We start from the raw sequence: 10,379 nt of genomic DNA, 5'->3' as shown, positions 1-10,379 counted from the left end.
TAACTTCTTTAGCCAGATGTTTGTTTATGTCATTACCCATTTTTAATGGGGTATTTTGTTCTAGATTTTATTGGTATAGTTTGAGTACAAATCCTTTATCAGATATGCATTTTGCAAATACTTTCTCCTTGTTTGTGGATTCTTTTTTGCCTTTATGAATAAGACCTTTCACGTAGTAGAAGTTTATAGTTCTATAAAGTCCACGTTATTAATTTTGTATTGATTTGTAGATAGGCATTTGTTGTTGCGAGTTAAAACTCATCACCAGACCCAAGGTCTTTCAGATTTTCTCCATTTTCCTTCTAAGGTATTTATAGTTTCATCGTTTTAATTTGTCTATATGCAATCTTGAGTGAATTTTGTTATCAGTTGTAAAGTTTGTGTCTATGTTCTCTTCATTCTATACGTTTTTAAATTAATTGCTCCTTAACCAGTTTTTGAGACAACATAGTGAGCTATTTGGCTGTGTTTCAGTTTGGATTTCCAAAGGCACTACATACAGCAGAACTGCATTCAGGATGAGGACTCTGGGCTTTGTGAGCTCAGCATTCCCTAAACTTTTCTGATGGTCCACAGTGGGGCACCAAATTCACCTCTGACCCACAGGGCACAGGTGTATTCTACCCATGGACTTGGCCCCTTGCACAGCCGGCAGGGGCTTGGTCTCTTCAGGACTGTCAGGGCTTCATCCTTTAGACAATGGGACTGTATCCATGCTGTCATGGGCTGAGTTTTCTTAGACATCGCTGTGAAAAGGTGCCATAAGAGGAAAAAGAGACAAAGTGGGGTGAAGCTTCTTGTGTGAAGCTGACTGTTCAGGGGAGTTCTGTCTTCAGAGGTACCTCAGAAAGAGGTTGATGTGAAAAACTGTGGGATTTTAGTTGGTTTTGTGTGCAATGGTGATGGTGACCAGTGATGTCCTTTGGCGCATGGTGTCCCATTTTCCTGGCAATGTTTATTGAGGGGAGTGTCTCTCCCTCCTTGTATGTCCTTGGCCCCATTTTCATGAATTAACTGACCACAGCCACGCAGGTTTATTTATAGGCTCTTTATGCTGTTCCTCTCATCCATGTGTCTGTGTTTGTGCCAGTTCCTTACTGTTGTGGTTACTACAGCCCCATGATACAGTTTGATGTTAAGGAGGGTGACGCCTCCAACTGTGTCTTTCTTTCTCAGAACTTCTCTGGCTGTTTGGGGTCATTAGTTGTTCTATATTAATAATAGGATTGTTACTTCTATTTCAATGAAAAATATCATTGAATATCATATTGATGTTGCAGTGAATTTGTTGATAGCTTTGGGTAGAATCAATAAATTAATACTAGTAATTCTTCCAATCCATGAGTACAGAATATTTTTCTGTTTATTTGTGTCTTTAACTTCTTTTTCAGTGGTTTAGTTTTTTGAGTACAGGTCTTTCACATCCTTCGTTAAATTTGTTCCTAGGTATTTTGTTCTTTTTTATACAATTATAAATGTGATTGCTTCCTTAAATTTTCCTTCTGATGGGTTATTATTTGTATAGAAATGCAACTGATTTGTTTTTTTGAGGGGGAGATAATTAGGTTTGTTTATTTATTTATTTTTAGAGGAGGGACTGGGAATTGAACCCAGGACCTCATGCATGCTAAGCATGCACTCTACCACTTTGAGCTATACCCTACCCCTCGAAATGCAACTGATTTTTGTACATTGATGTCATATTGAAATTCACTGAATTTATTTATTTTAGCAACTGTTTGTTAAGTGTTGTGGAAAATTGTAATTTTAAAATCTCACTGTTTCTCCTGCATCCCAGGTCATGCACAGGATCCAAGACTCGGTGGCTACTGGTGTACTCCTCCCACAGTGCCTCTTAATAATAAGTGGATTCCTACATGGGTGATTAGCATCACAACTCTGGCTGGCCTTGGTCTGGGTTTGATGTCTGTCTTATCAACTTCTCTGCTGCGGTATTGATATGGTTGCTTTGAAAAGTGATGGACTTTCCAGTAATTTCTTTGATGGTAAAAACTACTCACAGTTGTCCCTTTATACAAAATACCGTAGGGTGTTTTACATAAAACAGGGGTAGTCCCCCGAGGAGCCGTCATATAACCCACCAGTGAAGAAGCCGTGTGGCGTCTGCATCACTGTGTGACCTGCAGGCCCCTTCAGCTGTCACCACTTGGTGCAGCTGCTTGTTCTCTGTTTCTGGGTTTGTTACTGAGACTCTCACTATGACAACCTTGATGGATGTAAAGCACACACGGTGACCATGTGACCAGGAGGACTTTTCTTTACGGATCTTTTCAGTGTTTGTTAATGGTGTAAGTTGTATCAATCCTACATTCCTACAGTATTTTCACTGTGATTAATAATGCATATGACACTTTTAACTGAAATCATTTCAAGCACACATTTCTGTGGTGTGAGCTTCCTTCACATAATTGTACAAACAAGTTCGAGGACTTGGGTGCCTGCTTTGAGCCTGGGAGGTGCCCAGGAAGTTGAGTAGTTCCCTGAGATGGCCCAAGACATCACCCGAAATGCCATCCTTCTCTAACAGCAAGAGAAAGGCAGGTTATGTTCATTATATAGATTGAAATCTTAGCCTTCTCGATTGATAAGTTTTCTGAGTTTAGTCTTCCTTCTATTCCTGGTACAGAAGGGGAGATTACTTTTCAAATGGAGATTTCCCTTATAAATGTAAATTTGCCTCATAAAAGGCAATCTTGACTTGGGTTTCATAGAGTCTCATGTGTCTTATTTTTTAAGAAATCTGCCCATTGTAATCTTCACACCAAAGAGATATATTTTAGGTGTCATTTGCCCTCTTTCCATGGGTGCTTGCTTATGTATTCATGCATGGAAGGACATCCTCATTTTTTTAAATTTTTAGCCATTATGAGTAGAGTAGCTGTGCTAATTGCATGCTAGTTTTTTTTTTTTTTTCTTTTTTTGGACACTGTTTCAAAGCAATTGTATAAATACTAGAGGTGCAATGTTGGATTCTCAGGTGAGCATTGACTAGCTTTAGAAAAAACTGCCAAACTGTCTTTCTGACCCTCAAGGTGTACGTGTCTCACTGGTGGGTTTGGCTCCTGTGGGAACTTGTCTCCTTGCGGGGCTGGTGGAGGCTGGATCTCTTCAGGACCCTCTGTGGTCTCAGCTTCAGGACAATGCTTGACCAACCAAGTCTACCCAGACAGGAGCCAGACATCTTCAAGAATCACCAGGAGAATAGATAAACAAGATTATACTGTATAGCACAGGGAAATATATAAAAGATCTTATGGTATCTCATAGAGAAAAAAAGTGACAATGAATATATGTATGTTCATGTGTAACTGAAAAACTGTGCTCTACACTGGAACTTGACACAACATTGTAAAATGATTATAAATCAATAAAAAAATGTTAAAAAAAAAAAAGAATCACCAGGAGGCATCACTGTGGGAATAAAAGGTGAGGAAAAAGTGGGGAGAGGCTTCCTGTGCATGATTACAACTGAGGGGGTCCATTTTCAGAGGATCCAGCAGAAGAGGGGCTTGAGGTGGAAAATTTTTGAATTTACTTGATTTTGTGTTCAGTGTTGACAGCGTCTAGTGTCATTTTTGGGGTAAGGTGCCCCATGTTCTTCGCACCGTTTGTTGAGGGAACTGTCCTTTTCCCACTTTGTGTTCTGGGCTCCTTCACCATGGACTAACTGACAGCATGAAGACGGGTTTGTTCCTGTGCTCTCTGTTCTGCGCCTCTGGTCCATGTGCCTGTTTCTGTGCCAATATCTTACTGTACCTCTGCTGGTGGCTGTGGCTTCCTAGTGTCGTGTGAAGCCAGGGAGGGAGATGCCTCCAACTAAGTTCTCCCTTCTCAAGGTTGCTCAGGCTATTCCAGGTTCTTTTTTGTTCCATACAAATGGTAGGATTTCTTGTTTTCTGTTTCTGTGAAAAAAAAAAAGCTGTTTGAATTTGGTAGAGTTTGCAATTAATGTGTACACTGCTTAGGCTTCGTGAATGTTACAGTAATGTTCTTCTACTGCATGAGCACAGCTTTTATTTTGTGTGTATCCTCTTCAATTTCTTTATAATGTTTTCTAACTTTCCATGTGCAGGCCTTTCACATCCTTGGTTAATTTTTTTCCTAGGTATTTTTTTTTTTTGGTACAATTGTTAAATGGAATTGCTTTATTAATTTCTCTTTCTGAAACTTCTTTATTAGTGTATAGAAAGTCAGTCAACTTTTTGTATATTGATATTGTATCATGTAGCTTTACTAAAGTTATTTATTTCTTTTTAACAGGTTTTTTTCCTTTTGTATTTTGATGTGGAAAAGTAGAATTCAAAATTGCTGCTTTTTTTTTTAAATCACATCCAAGTCATTCACAACAACGAAGACACAGTGGCTTATGAAATTATCTTATGGTGTCTCTCAATAATATGTAGATTCCTGCAAGGGCAATCAGGTTAACCATTTTGGATCAACTGGAACTGGAGAAGGCTTGGGCTCTGTAGTGAAGTTTGATGTTTTCTCTGCTTACATGTTATGATTTTGACATGGTTGATTTAAAAAAATTATTTACTTTTCAATAATTTTAAGCATACAGAATATGTGCAGTAGCAGGACAGTGTCCTCTTCATCTGTAAGCTCAGGTTTCTCACTCATCACTGATGTAGCACGTATGCCACTTTTCATGACAATCTCCAGTGTGTTTTTGCCTTGAGTAGAGACACTCTCTCTGTGTCACCACATAACATCCAAATGAGGATTCATTATGGTTCTCACTTCATAATGCAGTCCACAGGCTCAATTCCACTGTCCGCACCTGCTCCAGCTGTACCGCAATGGGTTTTCCCAATCTGATCCAGTTTTTTTTTTTCCCCCCTGGAACTGTTCTTGAGACTTTCTCTTATTTCCCCAACTTTGATCGAATTAAAGGGAACACGATGAGTATGATCCGGGTAGCCTTTTCTGTATGGCCTCTTTTTGTTAGGATGGTTTCGTTGTTCATCCCTGTTGTAACAAGTATCAGCACTTCATGTTTTTCACTGTGAGTAAATCTATTCCATATAACATGTACCATTTAAACTGCTTTAAGTATACAGTTTCATTACATTTATGTCATGTAGTTTTTGGATATTGACTACATTTACATTGTTATAGAAATGTTCTCAGCACTCATCTCCAGTACTTTTTCAGTTTCCCCAAGTGAGACTGTATCCATGAGACACTAACTCCTAACCCCCTGGCAAGTACATTGTACGTTTTGTAATTGAATTAGACTTATATGGACACCTTATCTTAGAATCATAGAATGTTTGTCCTTGTTTGGTTTGATTTGGTTTGTTTCCCTTGAATGACACGTTGTAGCATGTGTCAGAATTACCTTCGTTTTAAAGGCTGAATCCTATTTAAATGTGTGTATACTACATTTTGTGTATGGAATCATCCATCCGTGGACCCTTGGGTTGCTTACATCTTTCGGCCAGTGTGAATAGGGTTGGTATGAACATGGCTGTAGAAATGTGTTTTTCAGCCCCTGCTTTCAAACCTTTTGGGTTTATACCCTGAAGTTGAATCAACAGGTGATACATTAACTCTATGTTTAAGTTTTTGAGGAACCGCCATACTGTTTCCCACAGTGGCTGCACCATTTTACTGTATTTCTTTCAATGGCAGAATTATATGACAGTTTATGGATCCACTGTACTTTGCATATCCTTTCACCCATTGATGGACATTTGAATAGTTCCTACCTTTGAGCTGTTTCAAATAATCCTGCCATGACTATTAGTGTAGTGCAGCATTTTTTGTCTGGACACATGTGTTAAATTTTTTGCCATGTATGCATGTATATGAGGGAAGCTGCTGGACCAAGTGATAGTTGTTGGGGGAAAGCTGTGACTCAGTTACGGTCATCAGAGACCTTAACACAGTCAAGTAACCTGTAGCTCAGCTTAAACTGAATACTATTTACCATCATCATTGACCATCATAATGTGTTATTGAGTCAGTGGTCACAGGACATTCAGAAATTACACATCCACATGCAAATCAGTACATAGAGTGCTTTATCAACCCCCTGCTTACTGCTTAATCTCATACTTTGTCTTTATCACCTTGCCAACCCCCTCAAGCAAGGCAAAGGATATAACTATGTAAGATTCAACTGACTCATCTAACAAACATACTGCCCTTACTGCACCCACCCAGTTACTATAACTACAAAGTGGCCTTTTAACTCTATCCACCAACTGTTTAGATATATAAGGCTTATATCGATAGGCATACCCCTAGATCTGCTGTTTACTTAGAACAGAAGTTGAAAACACAGTGCACTGTAACAGTCTCCAAAAGAAATATTATATGTTTTAATACTAATTTTAACACAATGTGGACTACTGTAACAAATACCAAGATATCATTTAAATACATAAATCTCATGTCAAAAATCCTACTCAACCTGTTGATGTAGCTTTAATAATTAAAGCAAGGCAGTGAAAATGCCTGGACAAGTTTACTAACTCCATAAATGTAGAGATTTCATTCCAGCCTTTCTAATAACTTGTAATAAAATTACACATGCAAGTTTCTGCATTCCCATGAGAATGCCCTCTAAATATTTTAAAAGAGTAAAATGAGCAGATATCAAGCACCCTAGATGTGTCCTTCAATGCCTCGCTGAACCATGCCCCTATGGGAAGTGGCAGTGATAAGAATTAAGCCATAAATGAAAGTTTGACTAGGTTATCATGACTAATTAGGGTTGGCAAGTTTTCACGCCAGGCACCGCTGTCATAACGTGAACCTCAAATAATAGAAAGTCAGTGTGACGCATGCTAAAGAGTGTTGCAAAATAAAGTTAAGTCCGAGCTATGGTGTGCGAAGCCATAGCTAAAGTGAAAATAAGCTACTAAAATGACTTTAACATTCCTTATTATAGGTCAGTAAAGATTTAAAGTAGTGTCCATGTATTAGTATGGGGGTAGATACCCAACTATACTTATCTTTAAATCAAAATAAAATAATTATAATTATTTTACACATTTAAGTAGGATTCAGCCTTTAAAACTAAGGTAATTCTGACACATGCTACTATGTGGATGAACCTTGAAGTCACTCAAGGGAAACAAACCGAATCAAAATTATTGGCCAGATGAATACTAGCATAATACAAAAAACTAAAAGGATCCGTGGTGCTTCCTATGGTGTTTATAATCCACAAAACCTGATAAACCTCACCACTCTCATGAACACAGTCTGTATGTCTAAGTACCAGCATCTTCAGCAACCCCCCAAAGGAGCAACAGTGATCATAATGATCAGATATAAGAATGTAAGTTCTAGGTGTAACCTATGGGGTGGGAAGATAAGGGTTTCATTTTCTACCTTGAGTACAAAATAATATATACGAAACTGTGATGAAATACCAAAGGAGAACTTCGTTGTAAATGAAGAGTGCCCAACACAGTCAGGCCACGGAGCAGGCACACTCAGTGCGTCACCCTCCTCAAATAGCGATAAATTTTCCTAACCCATTAACAAGTAGTAGACATTAAAGAGGACAGGAGTCCTTACAAGGTGGGCACACTGGAGAGTGTGCTTGGTTACATCAAAGTGTAGTTTAAAAAAAAAGCACCTGGTTTACACCCAGTTGATCCCATACTTCATGAAAAGTTTGAACTAAAACTAACCGAGGCTTCCCACCAAATTTAACTGTCATAAGTAAATTAAAGATTCATTTAACATCTAATGCATAGAAAATAGACATTTAAATCTGGTAGCATAAAGTACCACTAGGGAATGATGAAATAAGTACCTTGAACCCAGATGAGGTACTTATGAACAGTTTAGTGGAACAGACTCATCTATATGTAAAATGGAAGATCTATGAGTAGAGGTAGTCAAACTAAGAAGGTGGCGGACAGCAGGTTATTCAGAAAAGACTTTTAGTTCAGTTTTAATTATTAAGAATATAACTTCTAATATAATTTTTAATGTTTTTTAAAAAAGGTACAGGCTTTTAGTTACAGGATAAAAACTCTAGAGTATCAGTATAAACAATGTTGTAGTTGGCTTAAAAACAGCCACACATTAAGAAAATATTCAAGGTTGGGAGGGTATAGCTCGGTGGTAGAGTGTGTGCATAGCATGCACAAGGTCCTGGGTTGAATCCCCAGGACCCCCATTAAAGAAATTAATAAACCTATTTGCCACCTGTCCCTCTCCAAAGGGCAAGTATTCAAGGTCAAGAACACATTCATCACAATACCAATAGGGAAAAAAAAAAAAGAAAAGAAAAGCCTCAATTTAATACTGAACTAATCTATTAATTAGTAAAAGCAGCAGGAAATATTTCTCCTTGCATAAGCTTATATCAGAATGAATAAGCTACTGATAATTTACAGTAAAATAAACCCTAATCAATATTTAATTATTTATAAAAACAATTCTTAATCTAACACAGGTATGAATTTCTAGGAAAGATTAAAAAAAAAGTAAAAGCAACGTGGTGATCACAAGTCCTGCCTGTTTACCAGGAAGATTTCGTCTAGCACTTCTGGCCTTAGAAGCTCTGCCTGACCACGGGCATGTTTAATGGCCACGGTTCCCCGACCCTGCCAAGGTAGCATAATCACTTGTTTTCCAAATAAGGAGTTGGGAGAATGGCCCCACAAGGTTTTAGTATCTCTTTTCATCAGTGGAATTGACCTTCCTAATAAGCGGTGGGAGCCATATAAAATGAGAACTCCTATGGTGCTTTAGGCATTTAACCTATAAAGTAAGTAACTGAATATTAAGGAATAACACAACTTTTAATGGTTTAAAAAATTTGATTGTGGTGGTGCCGGTGAATAAAACAAAATCCAAACTGCAAGTGATTAACATTTAGACCAGCTATTCAAAATGCTGTGGCATGTGTTGATCCAATACGTTGATTAACAGAACAAGGTACTCCAGGGATAACAGTTCAATCCAAATTTAGAGTTCATTTCAACAATAGGGTTTATAGCTTCAGAACTGGATCAGAATATCCCAATGTTGTCACTGCTGTAAGTGGTTAACTCGATGGTTAGAGGTTCTATGAGATGTGAGTTCAGGGTGGAGTCATCCTGACTGGTTTCTAGGTGTTATACTGGTTTGCCCCAGTCTGAGAGGACAGGAGAGTTAAGGGTTGCTTTACAAAAGCACCTTCAAATTAATTGGTGATACAATACAATTTAGATAATTTATACATACTCTACTGTAGAAATGGTTTGTTAGGGTAGCAGAGCTCAGCAATTGCATCAAACCAAAACCTTTATTTCCTGAAGCCTAAGTCCTCTTCCTAAGAAAAGGTTTATAATCTACATTCCTTTACTAATTATTACAGTTTTAATCCATGTTTCACTTCTCATATTATTTGAAGGGAAGTCCTAGATTCCATAAAATTTGGAGAGGCCCAAACATCATCAATTTATATATATATATATATAAAATACATTATATATATATAGTGTTAAATTATATATAATACATCAATTTACATATATATATAGTTGCACCAATGCTGGCCTTAACCATGGCTTCCACATTAGGAGCTCCTCTTCCCGTTCCTTGTCCACTGTCTGCTCATGTGAACCTAGGCACACTTCTCATACTGGCTGTATGAAGCCTAGCCATGTATTCCACCCTCTGATCTGCATTACCTTCATATTAAAAATACACACTCACCAGAGCTCTGTGGTTAGCAGCACAGACAATCTCATGTGAGGTAAACTAGCAGTTATTGGTTTATCATTCCTACTGATAAATAGATCATTTATACTCTCAGTTATTACACAAGAATATCTATGATTAATTTTCCCCTCCCAACTCCTAGTTAGATTTTTATTTACCTCTACTGTAGCAGAAATTAACAGAGCTCCATTTGACTTAACAGAAAGAGACTCAAAAGTTGTATCCAGATTCAGTGTAGACTATGTAGCAGGTCTGTTTTCTCTGGTATTCTATAGCAGATTACGTCTATATCATTATAATAAATATTTTCATAATTATTCTATTTTTAAGAGCATTTAAAAATCCCTAGATAACAGAATTATATACAGGCCAATCACATACAGCCCATGTTATCATTCAAACACTCCTAACAATCTCCTTCCTTGGACTTTGAATATCCTACCCACAATTTTGAGATGATCAACTTATACATCTCCTATGAAAAAAAAAACAACACTAACAGTAGCCCTGTGTGTGTTTCACTACCCATCAGTGCATTGGGCATCCCACCAGAGCATTGATACGTTGGACAAAAGAGTTATCTTAACAGTAAATGAAAGAGGTCTAAGAACTCATTCCTAGAATCACAGGAATTGATCATTCTCTTAAGAACTTAAAAGTGTTCATGCTGCCACATTACA

This window comes from Camelus bactrianus, chromosome 36 (assembly GCF_048773025.1).
Source record: "Camelus bactrianus isolate YW-2024 breed Bactrian camel chromosome 36, ASM4877302v1, whole genome shotgun sequence".
NCBI classification, from domain to species: Eukaryota; Metazoa; Chordata; class Mammalia; order Artiodactyla; family Camelidae; genus Camelus; species Camelus bactrianus.
This window is presented reverse-complemented; position numbering follows the sequence as displayed.